General features: G+C 43.3%; 1 protein-coding gene and 1 non-coding gene across 14 annotated transcripts in view; both read right to left on the bottom strand.

Moving 5' to 3' along the window:
* The window catches only part of DMD (dystrophin), a 2,032,119-nt gene that overhangs the window by 362,513 nt on the left and 1,645,463 nt on the right, over window positions 1-24,143 (bottom strand). The window lies entirely within an intron of this gene.
* LOC133386411 (5S ribosomal RNA) lies at window positions 284-402 on the bottom strand. Its single transcript, XR_009763156.1, has one exon. It is a non-coding gene; the product is annotated as a 5S ribosomal RNA (ribosomal RNA).

Below are 24,143 nucleotides of genomic sequence, written 5' to 3' on the forward strand. Positions count from 1 at the left end.
AATCACCCAATGCTATTCTCTGAAAATGACCCTGGAGACCCTGTAAAACAGTGCATCCGATACCCATCTCACAAAGTCAGCCCAGAAGGATACCATGGTCAATGGTATCAAAAGCCGCTGAGAGATCAAGTAAGAGTAACAGGGTCGCATTCCCCGTCCTTCTCCCAATAAAGGTCATCCATCAGGGTGACCAAGGCCGATTCAGTCCCATAACCAGACCTGTTATTCATAGGGTTTTCATGGTAATAGGTTTTCAGAGGTGATTTACCATTGCCTTCCTCTAAGCCTACGGCACCCGGTATTCCCAGTCAGTCTCCCATGCAAGTACTAACCAGGCCTGACCCTGTTTAGCTTCCGAGATCAGATGAGATTGGGCGTGTTCAGGATAGTATGGCCGTAGGCATAGCTGCTATATAGCATTTAGCAAATTATTCAGTTAAATAAATTATTTGGACTAATATTATAAGCAAGCTATTCAGCACAATAGGAAAGAATTTGAGGAAGAATTTACCAGAGGTCTCTAAACATTTGAAGTTGCCTATGAACTATTGAGATAGTGAGTATCTAAAGACACAGCTTGAGGTACTTGGAGTTTAGCTGTGCAATATAATTGCAAAGTTAATAAAAAAGGAATCATCACAGCAGGGGCTAAATCAGTTAAGTACAACTGCTGAGTTTGTTCTTGGATATTATTAACTCAAAAGCTTGCCTCATCTGTGGTGTGGCTTTTTTGAGAGAGAAAAGCAATTTTGGCATAGGAGCTTTTTTTTTTTTTTTTTTTGAAGGCTGGTTAGTGCACCAGTAACATGGTGAGGATTCATTTGAAACAACTACAAAACAAGTGTTTGATATTGTGCAGAACAACCAGTTTAATTCTAAACAATCTCAAGTCATGTTTGCCTCAGCTGCACAGTAAAATAATGTCTTTTAAAAAATAAACAAAGGGGTCTTTTGTCCTTGCCTGGTTTACACAGAAAAGAATGCTCATTTTGGTGTTCCTTGGGCTCTTGCTTAAAAAATAAAAATGTTCTGTGTGACATTATTTGAGATGGTAATTAGATTAGAAACTTTCTTTGAAACTTCAAACTCTCCAATTCGTTATTTAATAAAATAGTCAAAGGTTGATCCTATGGCATTTATTTATGTCCAAGATTTCTTGTCCATCCTTCATCAATACTGATACTAGGTCATGGGTACAACATAAAGTAAATTACACAATACATTTATACACAGGCATCAATAAAACAATAACCAAACTGTACTAAAACAGGCAGCTAAAAACAGCAAAGCAGGGTAAAACTGACACTTAAAATTCTTGAGCCAACAAGTTCACTAGAATGATAGCAATGATGTCACTTGGTTAGCATGCATGAGGAGGGCATTTCACAAGTGGAGGTAATGAGCTTGTGCCACCAGAGTAACATGGAAAAGAACCTCATTTAAAGATCCCTAGGCATAGTCAGGCTGATATAGGAAGACGTGTGCCTCCAGGTATTTGAGTCCTAAACCATTTAGGACTTTCAAGCTGAACCCCAGTACCTTGAATTGGGGTCAGAAGTGAAAAGGCAGCCAGTGCATTTGTTTCAGAATTGATGTAATCTGACTGAACTAGTCAAAATTCTGGCAGCATCATTCTGCCCTAATTGAAGCATCTGAGTTATCAAGGGCAACCCAGGTACAACCCATTGCAGTAGTCCAGTCAGAGCATGGACCACTGTGGCCATCCTATCCCTATCCAGGAATGATATTTCTATTGTGAGTAAACATGTATCAATATTCATTGATATTAGATGGAAAATAATTGTATACTAGAGTCAAAGCAATGCAAAAATCTTACAGCGGATAACTTTTTAAAGAACACATTTCATATATATTTTCCAGTGAAATCAATGAAATCATAATCCATTTTTCCAGTGAAATCAGGCTGGAGTATGTATGTGAATATACATTATCTGCTACTGGAATCTCACAGATAATTATTCTGGGAACGTCTATGCAACTGGCTCTCCTATATGATTGCTATGCTCATTCACATAACAGAGCCATATGGTAAAAGACCACAGGTCCCATTCTACTGCATGTGCACAGGGCATATTTCCTTATCTTAATCTACCTGCTGTCAAAACTATGCACATCCTTATTTGAATCTGAGACCAAAGCTTGCTTTTAGAAAGAAGCAGATCTGGGCCATCGCAGGACGGGCACAACATCAAAGTCAGGGATAAGCAGCAACTGGGAAGGCATTGCTCAGGTATTATTTATTTTATTTATTAAATTTATATCCCTCCCTCCCTCCCTGAAGGAGACTGGGGCAACAAACAAAAATACAAAAAGCACTCTAAAACATGTTAAAAACAAAACACTTTAAAACATATTAAAACAAAACATCTTAAAAACATCTTTTTTAAAAAAAGCTATAAAAATCTTACAAAGCTATTCAAACACAGTCACAGACTGCAATGAGTTTCTACTTAAAAGAGTTGTTGAAAGAGGAAGGTCTTCAGTAGGCGCCAAAAAGATAACAGAGATGGTGCCTGTCTAATATATAAGGAGAGGGAATTCCAAAGTGTGGGTGCCACAACACTAAAGGTCTGCTCCCTATGTTGTGTGGAATGTCCAATGGCTTCATATAGATGTTAAACAGCACTGGTTACAGGATCATGTCTGACAGCACAATATAGCACAAGGACCATGGGTCTGAGACACAATCCCTCAATGCTATTCTCTGGACATTGCCCTGTAGAAAGGAATGGAGCCACTGCAAAACAGTGCTCTCAATACCCATCTCACAGAGCTGGTCTAGGAGGATATGCTGGTCAATGGTATCAAAATCCATAGATAGATCGAGAAGCAGGAGGAGAGACACATTCCCCCTGTCCTGTTCTTGATACTCATCATCCACCAGGGCAACCAAGGCTGAAATCACACCTGAACCCAGACCCAGATAATCTGTATTATCCAGGAACTCCTGCAACTGCTCCTCCACCACTCTCTACACCCCTGTGCTCAAGAAGGGGGCATTTGGGACCAGGTGCTAGTTATTGGAAACCACAGGTTCCAAGGTGGGTTTCTTCAGGAGTGGATGCTTGTTTAAGACAGCAGGCACCCCTCTGTCACATAGAGACACATCCCCTGTACTCTGGTCCTACCCAATCAGCCCCATCCGACTGGAGTGCACCAACCAGGATGGACAGGGGTCAAGGAAGCAAGGAGCTAGTTGCATCATTGCAAGAGGGCACACAAACTGAAATTGATCCCAAGAAATATGGGAAGATGCTGAATTAGATACCTCAGCTTGACTTGCAAAAACTTCTGCATCTAAGGCACTAGGGATCTGAGCAATTTATCATCATAGTGCTTTGCAAACTACTCACAGCATGCTACCAAGTGCTCCAGACGGCCTTCCACCACTTCTGGTATAAGCCTGTCAACCTCCAGAAATAATTGCTGGACAGCTCATCAAGGATGCAATGCTGGTAGCAAAGTAGTTCTCTTTCGCTGCCTTCACTGCCACTTGAAAGGCAGAACTGAGGGACTTAAGCATTTGGTCAGCTTCAGAGCGAGTTTTCTGCCATCTGCACTCTAGTCGTGTCCCAGCCTGCTTCATGGCGAGCAACTCCTCAATAAACCAAGGCACAGTGTGGGCTATGCAGCATTAGAAAGGATCCTCTGGAGTGATCATGTCAACAGCCCTCCTCACCTCTCCATCCCACAACAGGATCACCAGCTCTATCCACTGGGGTATCTCCCAGAGCATTCAGGAATCTGGTAGGTCCCCTTAGTCTCTGTGGGCAGACCATCTGAATCAGTCCCCCACTTGTGTAAAGTGGCACTGCTGCTAAAAGTCGAAACTTCACCAGGGAATGGTCCGACCATGACAGGTTTTGCAGAGTTTTATTCCAGAAGTTAGCACAGGAACATAGCATCAAAACGTACTAGGCACTGATCAGGATACAGAACACCAGCAGTTGTAACTAGGCTGTGGAAGCAACAGAAAGTTTTTGCTACAAAGCTCTTACCCTAAGACACTCCAAATAAAACAGAGGGGGATGGGCACTCTATTTGCAGGAGCTAAATGTAGCACTTTCCCATCTTTGAAACAAGTTGGGTGTTTCTCCTGGGAAAAGAGGATAATTTCTGAAATTATAACCATCTCTTCTCCTATCTGTGTGACCTTGGGGAAACTGTCAACTCTGACTCCGTAAGAGATTCCCCCTCCTTATCTCTCTGAAACTGTCCAGCATGTTCATTACAGGCTGGCTGCTGAATGAATAAATCTGGGCTAGGTGCCAGTGATCAGGTAGACTACATTCCTCACTCATCCATCGCAGGTGGGGGAGGCTGCTGAGGCCTTCCTTAGCAGAAACACTAACAGGGGTTTCAGGAAGCATTTCCTCCATGGCCTGACCAGACCCTTCTCCAACATCTGCAACACCCTCCCCATTCTCCATGGGGCCCATGACCATATCCGTGGAACCTCCTCATCCTATCTTCTTCCCATGCACATATCCAAGCACTCCCTACCACAACACACAACAACTCCAGGCTCTCACTATGGGTTGTATTCAGCTAAGTCTTTCTCAGACTAGACCTCCTGAAATTAATGAACCTTAAGTTAGCCATGCCTATTAACTTCAATGAGTCTACTCTAAGTAGATCTAGCGCTGAATATCACGCAATCTATTTAAATGTATTTATTATTATTTATTAGATTTATATCCCGCCCTTCCTCCCAGTAGGAGCCCAGGGCGGCATTTAAAGTATACTTGCTTTGATGGCGGTGGGTATCTTAACACAGATACTTGTGCTATCATTATATTGGAAAATCATGAACTCAGCAGAGACCTGAAAAATTCTGTCATATTAGTTGTACATTTTTGTTCTGCTGTTATGGCTTGAGGTTCCCTGGCTGCAAAGTGTACCACTGTCAAATTATATGCAAATTTTATTATTATTATTATTATTATTATTATTATTATTATTATTATTATTATTATTATTATTATTGGATTTATATTCCTCCCTTCCTCCCAGTAGGATTCTTGAGCTCCCAGTTCAAATTCTTGAACTGAAAATCTATCAGAGTAGCTTAGAATGAATGTTTGCTTGTATTATATTTGGTCTTGCAACTGGCCAGCTATTCTTCCCAGAGTACTATAGTGTTCCCCCCCCCGTATTATGTATACCTAAGTGAACAAAATGTATTAGTTGATCTAAGAAGGTAGATTCATAAGGCTTAACTGACAATCTTAAAGGAAAAAAGAATCAATATGCTTAAGGCAAAAGCTGTGAATCAGAAAAAGCATACATCTATGTACCAGCAGAGGCAATAAAAACCAATATTTATTCCAGCAATCAAAATTACATTTTGCATGTCATTCATTTGAAACATGCCAGAGTGACACAATCAGGCACTGTGTAAAGTACAAGCATATCAAATAATCGTTCTGAACTCTTTTAAGCTGTTTTTAAATATTTTCCTCCTTTCTCATTCTATAACTACATTGGGGTCATTACAAACCACAAAACTGAAATTACTGAGGGGTTATGTAAGAGCAGTAGTTGATGGCTTGTATTCTTATTTCAAAACATGCATTGGTCTCGACTGAAACACTAACAGACAAATCCAACTGCTTTAAGATGGATTTCTTCAGCTTTCAAAGATATAAAAATATAAACAAAGATATAAAAGCTATGTGTCTGCCTAGTTTTCCAACTTGGGCTGCCTTATGGCATGTTCCTGCTCTGGTCCTTACACATCTGCATAAAAAATCACAGGAATTACGTGCAAGAAAGCCCCACACCCACCCAATCACTATGTCAAGTAGTAGGCTGAAGCACTTACTTATGAGTAGATCTACGGGTCAGAAGGAAGGATTTGCTTGCAATGGAAGATATCAGATGGGTAGGCTACTACTTTGCCATTTAAAAAGCAGACTAAGTTGTGTTTTTGCAGGTAAACAGGTTGACAAGGAGGCATACCAACAGTGGGCATCAGTGAATAAGGAAATCTGCTTTCTGTACATGCTTCCTGACTCTTGAGTTTAAGCAAGAAAGTTGTGGGGGACAATGCTGCTCATGACTTCTGTCTGTATATCATCAGGGACACTTCAACGAGAGACAGAAAACTGGTTCAAATGTATTTCACAGACCCTTAATGTATTCATTGCCACCAAAAGCTTTGATCAGTACTGGTACTAGTCTAATCACACACCACCATCAACTGTCCATGAAATCAGGTGCTGCCGTGCTAATGTTATATGCAACTGGACTGGCACACCAGAAAAAGAATTCAAATGTTATTAACCAAATGTGGTTTGCCAACACAAGGGCACAATGAGTTGGTGATTATGTTTGATCTGTCCCTGAATTCCCCTCAGCAAAACCTGTACATGGAGCCCTAACCGAGAAACTGAGATGACATACTTAATGCACTAGCAATTCCAGGACTTATCTCACAAAAGTCAATTGGTGCAGATCTATTCATAGGCCATAGTGCTAAATCCCGTGACTTAGAAGTGCCTTGAATCTGCTTGTTGCAAGCACATCCTTCAGTCCAGTAGGTGTATCATGGTAAATGTTCCAGCCTATGTTGGATATGGCAGGTTGGTGGTCATAGACTTATTTCCAAGCAAATGCATTTAAGATTGTAACATCCACCTTAAATCTGTATGACTAAATCATATGACAATATGTTTATTTTGGAATGTTCAGGGGGAAAAAATGAAACAGACTACAAATGTGTATTCTGAAACAGTATACTATCAATGAAAGGAATCTATGCTTTTCTAGCTTTTCCCAAAAATAATTTTAGAAAATAATTTTTTATAGATTTTTTCACAGAGCTTCTCTTAATCTTGTTGAGAGGAGAATTCTTTTCAGGAATGGTGGTAGCAACAGTTGCATCATGCTGGCAGCAGCATTTCTAGCTTCAGAAATAGCTCCATAATTACCAGGCTCATAGCTAGAGAAATGTCTCTGCTGCAGATGTCACAGAATTAGCTATTTTGATAGAAAAGGCATGCCACAAACACCAATAACAAAGGGTCAGTTCATTTAAGATGTTCCTTTTGTCCCTAGGCATGCATTTATGCAGACAACATAGTCTGACTCCAGACATAACCATAGTTTACCAATGTGAGAATGTGTTTCACTGAGTCTTGGACTTGCTTGCCTCATCCTTCTCTTTCATACACAAGGAAGGTTAAAGCTTCTGTTTGTGGTTTGGAACCCACACTTGTATCTGAATGAGGGAAACTGTAGGCTACCAGTCAACTCTGAACTACAATATTCTGTGCCAACATGTATAGCAGAGTAAAGAGTTGCTTCATGTGGAGTCTGTTTTCCAAAAGATCTATAGTTCTTTGTCACTGCATCTTTTTGAGCCTTTTCACTTCATGTGTTTTATTAGTATAACAGTTCATATAGTCTTTATATGTCAAAATTAAGATCAAAAGATGTTAGAGGCAGTAAAGTTGATAATAAAAACATAAATATCCAAATTGATCTTGTTATGTTTGACTTCTCTCCAAAGGTCAAGCAACATTAATTCAGAAAGTCAACAAAACATAGAAGCTTTCACTATTACTTAATTGGTAAAAATGTTAAAATGGGCATAAGAATTAATGAGACGAAATTCTCAATATGTTCTTTGTCGAAGCAGAAATATGTATTGGAACAAAGGGACAATATTTCATTACATTAAACACAATGTAAGAGAAATACAGTATATTCTTTTTCAAACAAGACCATGCAATTTACAGTTACAAGGTGGAGAACTGTGTAACTTCACCAAAGCTCTTCCTTTGGAGAACCTTCATGTTGCCCTCCAAGATGTTATTGTTCTATGACTCCCATCAACCCTGCTGACTAACAACATCTGGAGGGTACCACATTGACTACCATTCTACAAACTACAATACAATTCACTAATAGGCAAAAACCTTGTGGTTTAAGAACGTACCTATAGCCCACAGCTATTTCTATCAAACTTTAAAAAGCAGGGAAATTGTGCAGCTATAGTGAATGCATCAGGGGTGCAGGAGACCTGAACTCCGCTCTGAGATACTGTACCACGCTACAAATTGGTCAAAATGCAAAGACAATTTGGGTTGGTCTTTCAGAGTCCAATCCACTTCCTGTGTAGCTTGGAAGAATTTGGTAACATGTGCCTCTGAGCATATGGTCTCCTGCTCCCCTGGTGCATTCACTATAGCTGCCCAATTTCCCTGCTTTTAAAAGTTTGCTAGAAATAGCTGTGTGCTATAGGTACATTCTTAAACCGCAAGTTTTTTTGCCTATTAGTGAATTTCCCTGCTTTTTGATCCGGGAGGTAAGAAATGGGATAATGTGCAAGTTTGCTGAGAATGGATTGATCATTTGCATGCTTATTAAGTTCAATGGGATTTACTCCCTTGCAATCATGCTTAGGATAGGTGAAACTGACCACAGAGGATGGGGAAGGGAGGAGGAGGAAGGGGAGGAAATGCAGAGGGGAGGACTGGGAGGGGAGCAGGCAGGAGGGGGAGGGGTGGAGGACAGGTTTGATCATTTGCATGTTTATTGAATTCAGTGCGATTTACTCCCGTGCAATCATGCTTAGGATAGGTAAAACTGATCGGGGGGAGGGAGGGAGGGCTGGAGTGGGCAGGGGAGGAGCAAGAAGGAAGAGGGGAAGGGAGAGGAGAAGGGAAGGAGGGGAAAAGCAGGTCTGATCATTTGCATGCTTATTGAGTTCAATGGGATTTACTCCTATGCAATCTTGGAAAAACTGACCATGGGGGAGGAGGAGTGGGAGTGGGAAGGGGCATATTGGAGAGGGGCAAAGGGAGGGGGGAGGGGAGGGCAGGTTTGATTATTTGCATGCTTATAGAGTTCAATGGGATTTACTTCCGTGCAATCATGCAATCAGGTTTTGTTTTGAAATGAGCTTATGGGAAGCATCAGAATGGCTTGGGGGTATTTTCAATTTAACATTGCAGAATGTGAAAAACCCATGCTGGCTATAGTATACAGCCACTCTCGTGACTATATAATACTATACATACTGTATCTACTTAGAAGTGCCACTGAGTTCAATGTGGCTTACTCTCAGGTAAGTGAATATATGATTGAAGTCTAGTTGTAAATTCCATTCTTCTTCCCTACATGCATGAATCAAAGTTTTTAAAGCAATTCTTTTTTTAAAACTTTGGACTCCTCAACTTTAATCTTACAAAGGGAAATGCATATCCATTCAACCTTCTTTTCTGGCTGCTCCAAACACACAATTTAAAAACAGTTTGTGCTTAGGTAACAACAGTTCTTTGAAAAGCACCAGGCTGTGGTGCAATGCCAATTTACAATATGCCCTGTAACTTACAAATGTGAAGCCAATTATTATTTTTCTTCAAAAATCTTCACTTATTGGAGAATATGCTGCCTATTAATTTTGAACCATCTTCCACTGTGTATCAGAACAGTGAGTATATTTCAAGGAAACAATGGTTTGAAAGAATAGCCAGCATTGCTTTCTAGCACATTTTCATCTGTATTACATTAACAATAGCCTTGCTGCAACTAAACCTATCTGAACAGAAATCATACATTACTACTTCATAGTCCCAACATGCCAATGGTAGTGCTTTGCTAAATAATTCCTTTCGTTGAAGTAATACTCTAGAAAACCTTTCACCTGCATATTGCATATTTTAAAGAAAAATATATACTGAAAGTGAAATCTGAAAGCAAGTACAGTTTTGGCACAGTACTGTTGCTATATAAATTTTCACACGAGGCATTTGACAGAAATATCTCATTGAAATAAACTTTTTCTCCCCCAAATACTTATTGAAAGAAAGTGACTTTTCTCCCTCCATATGTGCTTAATTACTTTTATAGAAACAGTGAATTAATAACTTAGTTCTGCTTTCATGACTCCAAGACTCTTTTCCAGCTAGATGCTACTTAGTTCAATATTCTAGGACATATCTAGTTCTATATTCTCTGTCTAGCCCTATATCTAGTTCTCTGGTCTATATTCTATATATGAATACTTGGTTCAATATTCTCAGAAGTTTAGTTTCAGCTCACAATCATATCCATTCTACCAATGACTTTATGATGAGTCCAGTCAGTATCACTTTTGAAGATTTTAAAGGTTCTACCTGAACTTTCCATAACAACAAAATCACCAATTGCAAAAACACAAATGACATTTCAAAGGGAGTAAAGCTAACAAAAACCAACATTTTGTAAGCATTTTAGCACTGAAGTGCCTGCATTAAGATGGGTACAGGAATCCAAGCCATTGTCGGCTTGTGGGAGCGGAGCTGGCAAAAGAGGTTGCCGTATACAACTGCCATTCAGGAGCCTCTGGTAGGGGCGGTGCTGGCTGTGTTGGAAAGGCATGGCAGAAGGAAACAAATGCATGGTGTAGTGTCTGCTGGGATAAGGGGGGCACAGGATGAAGCCAAATGGGACTTGGCTGTAATGCAAGTCCCCCTCCCTGACATGCCCCTGTAATGCCCCTTTGGGGGCCTTGTGCCGGCTTTCCTAGGCTAGGCTTGGCTTCTCTGGTGGATCCCTGGCTGAGGCAGGTTGGACTGGTTGCCACTGGGAGGGGAGGCTTCTGCCATATCCAGCTCCCCTCAGCCCAGTGCATACCACTTGGATTGCACCCTGAGAGTGCTAATTCTACACATTTTAAGCTATTCAGAGGTCTTCTGAATGTAAAAACAAAACAAAATAAGTATTTCATTTTAAAAAGATTTTGAATAGCTTATTAAATTCTCTGAATATTCCCTGCTTAAACATTATATCCATATTACGTAGGATTAATAAATGTCTCAATATGAATAACACTATGATTTATCACTAATTAATCCCACTTATTGCTAAGTGCTACTAGGTTTTTGATGGGTGGCCATAAGGGTCATGCTGTACTTGGTCTGCCAAGTCATTAATTTATTGGTACTCATTGCTCTATAAATCAGGAAGAATTCATTCACTATTAATGTTCATGTAGTATGTAATTCCATTTTAATCCAACACTGATTAATATCTGACTAGCAAGGAAACATAGTATTTTATTACAAATACGTGTAGCCTTCTTGTCAGCAGAATAGAAGCAAGGCAATCACAGGCAGCAATCCTGCACCAGAATATGCTATTTAGTGACGTTCACTATTTATGTATCAATGGAATTTTATCAGTCATATGAATTTAATTTGATATGATACAGTTTTATGGAAACTCACACTATTATCAAGAATTATATGAATATTTTACCAAAATATCATTTCCATTTTGTAATAATGACTGTGTTAAACCACTGAAGAAAATTTCAGGCTAGAAAAACAACAACAACAACACTAATATATCCCACCCTTTCTCCCAAAGGAGCCCAGGGTGGTAAAACAAGTGATTTTTTTTTAAAAAAAACACCAATTCCAATACAGAGGCAGACTAAAGATCTCTACTTAAAAGGCTTGTTGAAAGAGGAAAGCCTTCAGTAGACACCAAAAAGACAACAGAGATAGCACCAGGGGAGGGAATTCCAAAGGGTAGGTGCCACAACCAGGGCCAGCTCCAGGAATGCCGGGGCCCTTGGGCATCAGCCTGCCCCGGGCCCCTCCGCTCCCCTTCCGCGATCTGTGGCAGCAGCCGCGCTACAGATTGCAAGACAGTCCAGAGCTACAGAGCCACCCGCCATCCCCCCCTTCACCTACCTTGCTCTGTTGTTGTTTGTGGCTGCACGTGTTGTGAGTGCAGGGTTGCCATCAAACAAGATGGCGGCCAAGGTTTTCGTAAGGGACTGAAGCCTCTACCGCCATCTTGGTTGATGGCACCCAGCATGCGCATTGCTCCCATCAACCAAGATGGCGGCAGAGGCTTCAGTCCTTTACTGAAACCTCGGCCGCCATCTTAATTGATGGCAACCCTGTGCGTGCAACGCACACAGCCGCAAAGAACAGCAGAGCACAGTAGGTGAAACGGGGGGATGGCGGGCATGGCGGGCAGCTCCTGTCCTGCGATCTGCGGCCCCTGCCACGGATCGCGGAAGGGGAGCTGAGGGCCCCTCAGGAGCTCCTGTAGCTCCGGGGCTCTCGGGCCAGTGCCCAACCTGGCCGCCCTTTAGAACCAGCCCTGGCCACAACACTAAAGACCCAATTCCTATATTGTGCAGAACAGGCCTCCTGAAAAGATGGCATCTGCAGGAGGCCCTCACCTGCAGTGTGCAGTGATCGACTGGGTATATAGGTGTGAGATGAACTTTCAGTATTTGTTGCAACTCTACCCCTAACTAAAAAGTAAAGGAGTAAAACAACTAGCTAATATGATAAAGGCATTCAGAAGGTACAAGAAGGTGAAGCAGGATGTGATAGATGTAGGTTCAGACAGACTAGCATTTCAATATCTTCCCAGAAAGAATAACATTAAAGACCAAAAAAAACCTGATTCGTAGAATAAAGACATTATTTAAAGGCAGTATTTTGAGGGTGGCATTATAATGATGATGCCAAACCTGGTCCCCTTTCTCTGTTTCAGCTGAGTTTTTTAAAAGAAAGCAAAATAAAGACTATTGAATTCCATTACATATTCCAAACAAACTCACGAGAAGATAATGGTGTATAATAGAACAAAATCAAAAACCCAATCCGCTTCCCACCCCAAGAATCTGTGGTTAGAAATAATTTATAAGTAGATGGGTATACATATTTAAGATAATCATTATACAGTCAGGAGGTGGTAGTATACTATAGTCAGCACGGATTTTTTGCATTCTGCAATTTTAAATTGAAAATACCCCCATGTCATTCTGATGCTTCCCATAAGCTCATTTCAAAACAAAACCTTACAAAACTTATAGTCCTGAACTCAGAAATGCTTGCTTAACAACCCTCTCAATTTTATAGCAGTGTCCTCTCAGCACCCTTCACAAAATACACTTCCCAGGATTCTTTGGGGGAAGCCATGACTGTCTCACGTGAAATCAAAGTCTGGTGTGGGTGTGGCCCCCTGATTAGGCAAGCCCAGTTGGTTCTTACTGAGTATGCCTGACATTATCATTGAGTTCAAGCCAACGTTTCTTAAATTAATTAAAAATAAGCCAGGCGTTTTTTCAAACTTTAAAACTGCAGAAGATGAAGGTCAGAGTATGGGGCAAGGTCAGTAGTAGGATTACAGGTACTCTGTGAACATGGCTGATTTTTAATTAATTTCAACAGATTATGAGAACTCTGACAGAAAAAAGTCCAACAGGGGTCTGGATTTTCTCTCTCTCTCTGTTTAACACTTTGAACTCTCAATTCTCTCTGACTGTCTTGTGTATCGCCATGAAGATTTAGAGGGTTGTTAGGCAAACGTTTCTGAGTTCAGGATTATAAATTTTGTAAGGTTTTGTTTTGGAATGAGCTTATGGGAAGCATCAGAATGGCATGGGGGTATTTTCAATTTAAAATTGCAGAATGTGAAAAAACCATGCTGACTATAGTATACAGGCACTCTCATTGCTGTATAATATTCTACTGATGTGTATCCTAAGATAAATCCAGCCCACAGTCCATCCTGAAATATCCTTCCTGAAAGATATCTCTGCAGAAAACCCCTTATACCCAACTCAACTGAAAACATGAACTCCTAATCTCTAGTTTCCCCCCTCTTTTCCTCCTCCCTCTCTTTCCCCATGACCAACAACAGACTCTTCAGTTTGCTTTGAGAGTCTGCGGTATGGACTCACATGCTCCCACCTCCCATGGGTGTAATAAAATTGGAGGCAATAGAGCATGTGAGCACCATAAAAGGGGAACCCACCATTACTCATCTTATGATCATGTAAGGACCCCCCCCCCAATTTTATTGCTATATGACCCATACACTGGGTATCAAATAAAATGATTTCTAATAAGAAGAGTAAATAAAAACCCTACATCTAACCACTGGACTATATGTTAACAAATTATAGTAAATGGTCAAATTAACCCCCCAGAAACTATAAAGCTCTGCTCCAAATTAAAGCCATTTGTTTCTTTGCAGAATTGCCTGAGATCTGTGTCTGCATTTTGCAGCTTGAGGACATTTTTGCCAGTCTTCATGAGGACCATATTCAGGAGATCATCTGTTTCAAGATCTTTATCACTCCATGGAGACGGGATGTTCAATAGGGCCAGGAGTCAGGACATCTCTGGCTTGGTGAACACTCTTTGTTGTACCCATCGACCTCTATCAGAAAAGCAAACGGGAAGTCCCACCTATATCAGATTCTGGCTTCCCTAATAAATCTGTAGCTGGTTTGATGGTTCTTCATCACCAAAGCATTTCAGGTCTGGGAGAAATAGAATGGGCTTTCCTTCACACTCCACTGATTATTTGGTCCGCAGTGCCTTCACCAGCATTTCCTTTTTTTCAAAGTTGTAGAAGGCAACAATTCCATCCCTTGAAGGGGTGTTTTCTTTAGGCTTTGGCCAAGATTTCTATGTGCTCTTTCTATATCTGTGCTGGTCAGGGTCACATGTGGGGCAATCTCTTTCCACCAGTCCAACAGATATTGAGTTCCATCTTCTCCCCTAGTTTTCCAGCCTGGTCTGGAGGTGTCCCTGACTCTTTATGATGTGGTTTAAGGGTATCTGTATGTTGAATTCCCATGTCTAAAGCTTCTCCTGCCGTCTTAGGTACATCATCAGTACAACCTGTAAGTGCTGAAATGTTTTCCTCAAGCAATTTGAAATCAGCTTCCCATTTTTGAATCAGGTAAGCACAGAGGGTAGCAATTTGTGATGCCATCAATTCTGCAATGGCATCCATTGTTATAGGCTGGTCTTCCCTGGTAGGTCTAGGGCCTTTGTTAACACCAGCCACTCTGAACTCACAACATGTCACTTCTGATGGTGGTTTTAAAAAGTCCGTAATAATGATGTTATTCTTTCCTCCTGAGGTGCCCAAGACCATATCACACCGAACTAAGTGCAGGAAATTATTAGTAGGATATTTTTACTAGCACAAAAGGCATAAAAATTGGGGAGGGGTAGGAAGCAATGCAGCTAGCTTGTTCCTCCTCTAAGCGCATACGTGAGCCCGTTTCAGCTGAGATTTCACTGTTTGACATTAATTCATTCCATGACATCCAAATTTTCAAAATGAAAGAGAAATGGAGAAACCAGAAACCAGTCAGAGAATGTGTTTTATAAAAAAAGGTCTTCATTTCCAGCAGGGGTGTAGTCATCTGGGGTCTCAGGGGGTCTTAAACCCCTTACTTTTCCGGGAGCAGAGTCCCTGCAGGGTCCCTATGTCTCCAGCATTTATGAGCCAATCAGCACAAAAGGAGAGTACATTAGCCCTGAGAAGAGTCTTCTAACATTCTTCCTTGTCATTTCCTGCTGATTGGAGGCAATCAGAGTGCAAGGATATGAGTCAGCCACTGAGAAGGCTCTTTTCAGTAGCTAACACCCCCCCCATTCATGTTTATTGGCTCCTAGGGACATCTGTTGTTCTGAGAGAAGGCATTAACAAGGATCTCATTTTCAACCCAGCAGCAAAAAAAAAGAGAGAGGTGGGGCTGTGACTATTGTGAAGGGACCCTGCACTTCTGAATTTGCCACTACGCTACTGATTTCCAGGCATTTCTTGCCCATAAGATTGAAAAACTGTTTCAAAAGATTAGGGAAATATCAAAACCCAAAGAGATGTAATAAATTTACTGTATTTAACTTTGTAGTTTGTCAGTTCTGTGAATTCTCCTAGCATCACCAGCAGTTCCTCTTAATCACATTTTTAACAGAGGCATTGGCTTTGTGGAATGCTGTATTCAGCCTCAGCTATTTTTTAATTAATTTCAAGTACACTACTATCTTTAGCAGATTGGTTTCAGGGCATTAGAATATTTTGTTTTCTTTAAAAATAATATAGCATTTAATCAATATTGTGATTTTGGATTTTCACATAAAATGGAGGAAATCTACATGACCAATTAGCAAAATAACTTAGCACAGGCTATGCAGATTAGCTCACTCCACAGAGAACTGCTAAGTAACCAATCCTCTTCTTTAAAAATCCACTATAACAAGAATGAAACAAACAGAAGAATTCCCTGTAGTGAATTACTTTGGTACACTACAAAATCTGTGTGGATTTTGCATTCCAGTTTATTGCTTTTTCGTGTATTTCATTTGGTGGCTATTTTTACATGAAAGAAAAATGTTGGTTGGAACTGATACTCTCAATATGGCATTACAGCTTCTGGGTAACATTCCTTTGTTGGCTAATAGTCCAGAACAGTCGGTTGATGTTTCTTCTGTTGTTAGGCCACGTGGAAATCTCTCTGGAGCGTTTTGAAGGACATATCCATCACAGCTTGGAGAAGATGACCCTAAACCTAAGGGCAGGTGTAGAAGCCAGTGTTTGCAATTTTGAAGAGATAGAGAGAGAGCGATGAAGACTGCAAAAATGATTAGAAGGCATTTCTCTAGAAATCTGATCTGAGTTAGCAGGGCTGTCTTGAAGGAATACCTGCTGTTTCCCTCTACTTACAAATTTCTCTATAAAGCAAATGTTATAGAAATGCCTGTCTCCAATGCTCTCTCACTCAAAGAAAACCAGATCCAAGTCATGCTATGTAGGAACCTGTCACTGCTCAAGGAAATGGGGAATCTACAACATGTTTCATTCTCAAAGTAAGATCATTTTTGGAAACAATCCTAGAAATGTTTTGTATCACATTAACTGAAATATCATAGCGGTCACCTTTTCCACCTAAAACAGTGAACTGAATTAGTCCTTAGGGGACGACAAGCATCTGTTGACATATATATTACTATTCCCGCCATCGTCAGACCCAAGGGCTCTGGCGATGGCAGGCCTTTGCAGTCATGCCGGGGAAGACCTGGCATGGCTTCAAAGCCCCTCCCCTTTTGGGGGTGGCATGGCCATGCATACCTGTCATGTAGGGGGTGGAGCAGGGTGGCTATTTAAGCCCTGATCCACCTCCCCTCGGCCTCTTTCTGGCACGATGACAGAGCAGGTTGCTAGGCCATGTTAGGTGCTTTGGGCCTTGGCTGGTTATCTGTTTCGGCGGCACACAGGGCGGGAGAGAGAGGACCTGGGGGGTCAGTTTCTCAGCATTGGAGCATGAGAGAGAGGTTTGGAGCGGTTGAGGCGGGAGTGTTGCAGCGGTTGCAGCTGTATTGTTGATGGGCCCTTAGGGGCCCACAAGGTTTGGAGTCTGGGCAGGGAGAGACTCTGCTAGGCCTGGCAGGACTGCTTCATTTGGCAGCCTCCTGTGTGGCCTGGCTGGCCTGTTAAGGGTCTGGAGGGCTGGGATCGCAAGGTTTGGAGTTGGGAAAGGGAGAGTCTCTGCAAGGCCTGGCAGGCCTGCTTCATTTGGAGGCCTCCTGGGTGGCCTGGCTGGCTTGTTAAGAGCCTGGAAGGCTGGGATTGTTTGGGGCCTACAGTTAGTGTTGGAGCATGGGTGGTAGTTTGGGGCCATGTGACTGGGCCTTTCTTTGCCTGGTGGCCATTTTGGCAAACTTTCTGTGAGGTAGCCATTTTGGGAAGGTTGTCATAGATGGCCATTTTGGTAAGGTCATCTAGATGGCAGCTATTTTGGTACGGTCTTACGCAGGTGCCATTTTGGTAAGGTAATTTTTAGGTAGTAGCCATCTGGGTTGTTGACCATGCCCCTAAGAAGGGTGGGGATGGCCCCAGGGAGAAGGGCAAGGCCCCAAAGTGGCCTGCTCAGCGGTGGCCTCCTTCACCTCAGGACATGTCATCCACTGTGGATTAGAGCTCTTTAGAGTTGTCCGAGGGCTACTTCATTCAGGCCCTAAGGACTCGATAGTATCATCAGTAGCCCGCTGTAATGAGTTTGCTGGGCACTTCCAGAATAAGATCCTATGCATCCGCCGGGACTTAGACTCCCAGTTTATAACAGTTGATCCGAATGAGGTGTCCGGAGCACAGTCCTGTCATGTTTTATTGGATGAGTTTCAGTTGGTTCAGCTCGAGGACGTGGACAAGGTGCTTGGACAGGTCCGTGCAACCACTTCTGTTCTAGATCCTTGCCCCTCTTGGCTTATAAAAACTACCAGGGATGGAACAGCTGACTGGGCCAGGGAAGTGATAAATGCCTCTTTACGAGAGGGAGTGGTCCCTGGCTGTCTGAAAGAGGCGGTAGTGAGACCACTCCTGAAAAAATCCTCCTTGGACCCCGAAAATCTTAATAATTATAGACCAGTCGCGAATGTTCCATTCCTGGGCAAGATCTTGGAACGAGTGGTTTCTGGCCAGCTCCAGGTGCTATTGGATGAAACCGATTATCTAGATCCATTTCAATCGGGTTTTAGGCCCGGTTTTGGTACTGAGACAGCCTTGGTCGCCCTGTATGATGACCTATGTCGGGAGAGGGACGGAGGGAGTGTAACTCTGTTGATTCTCCTTGATCTCTCAGCGGCTTTTGATACCATCGACCATGGTATCCTTCTGGAGAGGCTCGTGGAGTTGGGAGCACAGCTTGGCAGTGGTTCCGCTCCTACTTGGTGGGTCGTCTCCAGAAGGTAGGGCTTGGGGAACATTGCTCGACACCGTGGGCTCTCCAATGTGGAGTCCCGCAGGGGTCGGTTTTGTCTCCCATGCTTTTTAACATCTACATGAAGCCGCTGGGTGCGGTCATCAGGAGTTTTGGAGTACGCTGCCATCAGTACGCTGATGACACGCAGCTCTACTTCTTCTTTTCATCCTTTTCAGGTGAGGCTGTCAATGTCCTGAACCGTTGCCTGGCTGCGATAATGGACTGGATGAGAGCTAATAAACTGAGGCTCAATCCAGACAGGACTGAGATGCTGTTGGTGGGGGGTTTCTCTGATCAGATGGTGGATATTCACCCTGTTCTGGACGGGGTTACACTCCCCCTGAAGGAGCGGGTTCATAGTTTGGGAGTATATTTAGACCCTTCCCTGTCACTCGAGGCTCAAGTAGCCTCTGTGGTACGGAATGCGTTCTACCAACTTCGATTGGTAGCCCAGCTACGTCCATATCTGGACAGGGAGGACCTCACCTCAGTTGTCCATGCTCTGGTAACCTCTCGACTGGATTACTGTAATGCGCTCTACGTAGGGCTGCCTTTAAAGACGGTTCGGAAGCTACAGCTTGTGCAGAATGTGGCGGCCAGACTGATTACGAGGACCAGGTGGTCTGAACATATAACACCTGTTCTGGCCTGCTTGCACTGGCTACCAATATGTTTCCGGGCCAAATTTAAAGTGCTGGTTTTAACCTATAAAGCCTTATACGGTGCAGGACCACAATACCTGCTGGAACGCCTCTCCCGATATGAACCTGCCCGTACACTACGATCAACATCGAAGGCCCTTCTCCGAGTTCTGACTCATAGGGAAGCTTGGAGGATGGTAACAAGAACTAGGGCCTTCTCAGTGGTGGCCCCCGAACTGTGGAATAGTCTTTCCGATGAGGTGCGCTTGGTGCCGACGTTATCTTTTCGGCGCCAAGTTAAAACCTTCCTCTTTTCTCAGGAATTTTAGTTTTTTAAGTATGTTTTAATTGATTTTAGATCTGTGGATTTTTACTTACGTGTTCCTCGCACTGAATTTATAGGATTTTATTGTATATATTTATATTTTTTCTGTTGTACACCGCCCAGAGAGCTATGCTAGTCGGGCGGTATAGAAATTTAACAAATAAAATAAATAAATAAAATAATAAATAGAGCCCTGATGTTGTATCTGCATATTCAGGGGCAGTACTTGCTGGATATGGAAGGGGTGTTTCTCCTTCTGCCCAGCAGTAGCCTATGAGTGATGCTTGTAGATAGGTTGTAGATAGGTTGGGGCCCCCGTGGGCACTCCTGCTGCAGGAGCAGCCTACCTCACTGCCGACCCATTGTCTTCTGTCCAGGTTGGTGCAGTTCCATTTGGGGAGATTGTGATGTTCCTGTATGTGAATGTAATGTAAATATGGTAAGTGCAAGTTTATTATAGGAAATATGGTAAGTGGAGTGAGTGAGAAGGGGGAGTACATGGGCTGTAGAATGCTGGATGATGATTGGCTGTGTGTTTGAATGGCTGAAGGTATAAATGAGAGGATGACAGTTGAGTCATGGTGGGTGTTGGACGGGGGTGTTGGACAGGGTGGTTGCGGAGAGGGAGGTTGATGTGGAGAGTAAGAGGTGGCTGTTGAGAGATTGGATTGGGAGTTCTGAGGCAAATAGTAGGAATTAGGAACATAAGAGAAACATATATGAAACCATATGCTTGTCAATGAAATCTATAAGTAATCTTGTTATTCTTAGTGTTATCAATAAATATTTTCTTGGTTTACTTAAAACCTGATTCCTCAGCTGGGGTACACAGACCAGGGGGGAGGCAGAGTAACCAAGGCTGAAGAAGAAATAGTATTGAATGGTGGCAGTGGTGAAGGAAGAGATATTGTATCAACATCCAGTACCACAGAGCAACCCAGAGCTGTGAGCTTCATAGGCAAGAGGCTTCAGGGGGGTTGGGAGTTACTTATACACACAGACACAAGGTATCAAACTAACCAGGAAGAGACTAAGGCACAGTCTAGAGGTTATATTGGATACACAGAGTGTTGGGTAGTGTGGCCTAGCAGGGGGATCTTTTGAGATCTGTGCTAGAGCGGAGAGAGGTAAAAATAAACACGACGATCCTGACTGCTGGTAGCCACGAGTGAGAGCGACACAGGTGGTGCCAGGGAAGGACGTCACAGAGACGTTAGCTCCTCTGGGGGTCCATTTGCTGTTGGCAACAAGGCAGCGTATTTGGAAGGGAGAATGCATGGATGTGTTTTCCCTGTTATAAAAAGGATAAGCAGGAGGACAGAGACAATGAGAGAGAATGAGAAATTTAAAAGGAAACGGTGGATAGGACCTGGGGTATTTGGATGGCAGGAACTTTAATTTATATGGGGGTGATGATTCAGGGCCAGCCTATGAGGGCAGCAGCTTTGGTGAAATACTTAGACATAATAATCAGGGTGCATACGGAATTCATGGGGTCAGCATGGCTGACTTATGATGAATCTTTTAGGATGAGAGCGGCAGTGGATATAAACCTACAGTGGGACAGAAAGGACCCGGGTTGTGGTTGCAGTTCATGACTGCAGCTCAACCTGATAAGGCAGATAGTGGGCATTTACTGGGTAAGTCTGCCACTGTGGGGCCTTCCTGTGGGTCCACGGGCCAGGGGATTCAACCCTGCCTGCTCTGTTGGGAGTTCAGTGCTAAGGGCTTTTGCAACAGGAACCTGTGTAAATTTAGACATGAGTGTTCCATCTACACTTGCTCCCATCCTTTTACCAGCTGCACTAGAGCTGAGGGGTTTAAGGGTTTTCAGAAGGGGAAAAAGCCCGGATCTGGAGGGCAGCCTTCAGGTAAGGGGTCCCACCCTGATTAATATTCGTGGGTTTTGCCTTTGTTCCATCAGTATCCTAGGCAGGCGGATGCATTCTATGCTCAACATCAAAGGCCTTCCTCCAGGTACCTACTCCAAGGGAAGCTTGGAGGATAGCAACAAGGGAAAGAGCCTTCTCAGTGGTGGCCCCCAAATTATGTAATGATCTCCCTGACGAGGTGCGCCTGTCCCTAACACTGTTGTCTTTTTGGCACCAGGTCAAGACTTTCCTCTTCTCCCATGCATTTTAGCATGTTTTTAAATTGCTTTTAAAAAAATTGTTTTTAAATTTGTATATTTGTTTTAATGTTTTTAATTGTTGTAAACTGCCCAGACAGCTTCGGCAATGGGGCGGTATACAAATGCAATCAATCAATCAATCAATCAATAAAAAGTTTTTTGTTTTAGGATTTAGGATTTCATTTGTTGGGGAGCATAGCCCTTACATGTCAAGGAATTTGAAGTCGGTAGTTGGAATGGAGCTAGTGGTGCAGGATAACATAGATAAGGAAGTAGCCAAGGATAGGGTACTGGGTCCATTTGACCATCCTCCTATGCTCGCTCACAGCAGTGTTTTGACCTATGTCTGTATTTTGACTGATGTCTGCTGAGCTAGGGGTGCCTTGACCATGGGAAAAACTGAAGGCCCTTTGCCTGTGCTTACCCTTTTTGGGAATTGAGCTTGACTCAGTGGTACAAGCTTGCCATTCACCAGCAGTGAAGTTAAGGGAGTTGAAGCATAGGGTGGCCAGCATTAGATGCACCAGGAATTTTGGAGCAATTTAATTGGGTTTCTTTTGGCGATGGAACTTATCATTGGAGGTAGAGTGTAAATTCACTCTGTTGCCTTTGGGGCTTTGGGTTTACTTTTCAGGATAACTGGTATGCAAAGGCATAGCCAGTGGAATGTGCTGAGGCTGTTGGGCTTTCATGGGCTTTGGGTATTTTTCTGTAGTTCTAGCTCTGAGGCAGTCTTATTTCATGCAGTCCTGTTATAGCATTTTTTTGGGGGGGGCTTTTGGATGGGAGAGTTGCTTTGCCCCCTTTTTAGGAATGACAGGTCTGGTCGGGCTTAGGAGGAGGTGATGTTTTGGTAAGTGGCAGCTGTGTTCGGATTCAGTTGCGCAAGTCAGAGACTGACCAGAGGGGCTGAGATTTGGTCATCACTTGGACCTCTTCCCTGTACACAGGTTGTGTCCAGTCCGGGCTTTAGGCTCATTTTTGCGGCTTAGAGGTAAGTGTAGAGGTTGTTACTTTGGCACCAGGATGGTCAGCCTTTGATTAAGTTTCAGTTTTGGTCCATTGGCAGACGGGCCATTTTTGAGACTTGTATCAGGAGTAGCAAACACACCTGAGAAGTAGAAGGGATGGACTTTGCACATGGTGCATTGTGTCCAAAACTGTTTTGGCCATGATTTATTAGGGATCATTTCATCAATTCTTTCCACATTCAGAACATACCACATCTAATCCCAACTGATCTACTGTTATGCTGAGCCAGTAAGGGCTGCTCGGATAATAAGATGCAGATTACCCAGTATGGGACATTATGGAAACTACTACTCACATTATAATAGAGTGCAGTGACCACTCTCTGCCTTTGAGGGGCTGACTGGAGCTTCTAATTACTGTCATGTTTGGGGTTGGATCCCAACCAGTTCGGTGTGTGCTCTTTCCAGATGGGTGTGGCTTCTATAGTAGCTGTGTTGGGCTGTGGGAGCAAAGCCATGCAGGGAGTGGGGCACTGGCGGTAGGTCATTTAAGGGCCCTCCATAACCGTTGTGCTGCTGAGCATATTGTTAATTCTTGTTTCTGTTTTAACAGGTTGGAGGGTGCTGGAGAGTCAAGGTATATGTGGCCACAGATGATATTCTGGGCCAAGAGGAGGGCGTTGCAGACCAGGCATGGAACCCAGTTGGGTCTCAGCTATTGCACTTTGGTCCAGTGGCTGGGTAGATGTGGCATACTGTGGGAACGCCTCCTGCCAACACTTTTTGATGCTTTGTTGGTGCAGCACCCTCCACATGTTTTGGTGATACATTTGGGAGGCAATGACCTGGGACTGTTGAAGGGGAAAGCCCTTGTCATTCAGGCTTGCCTGGACTTTCTGACGGAGTTTGCCTGGACTTTACGATGGAAGTGACCTGGGACATTAATTGTCTGGTCCGATATCCTCCCCAGGAGGAGTTGGAGGGGTGGGATTGATCCCAGGGGCCTGAACAAGGCTTGTCGGAAGGTAAATCGGGAAGTCCAGCTCACCCTTGCTGGTTGGCAGGGTGAGGTAATACATCATCCGGAGGTGAAGTGTGGAAGGGCTGATCTTTACCGGCCAGACGGTGTTCATAAGTCTGACTTGGGTAATGATCTGTTTTTGACTGATCTGCCGAGTGCCCTGTCACAGGTGGGGAAGAGGGACTAAGCTGAGGCTTGTCCTCTTCTGTGGCAGATAGTTGCAGGAATTTCACATGACAGAGTTTGGTGACCACCCTTAGGCATCTTTTAAGGGGATTGGTGGGTTCTGAGGCCTGCCTTCCAAGTTGTGCGTCCAGTTGGCAGGCTAAGGTTCACCTTTGGGGCTAACCTGTAACACCCACTCAGAGTTGTGTAGCCCTGAGGGGGGGGAAGGAGCAGGAAGGCCTCCCTGTGGGGATGGGGCCCCGAGAAAGGGATTGGGCTTGGACCACCCCCTGTCCCATGGCAGGGTGTCCTCACCTAATTGGGTAACAGTTAGGTCCCACATTTGTC

This window comes from Rhineura floridana, chromosome 5, assembly GCF_030035675.1.
Source record: "Rhineura floridana isolate rRhiFlo1 chromosome 5, rRhiFlo1.hap2, whole genome shotgun sequence".
Classification (NCBI taxonomy): Eukaryota; Metazoa; Chordata; class Lepidosauria; order Squamata; family Rhineuridae; genus Rhineura; species Rhineura floridana.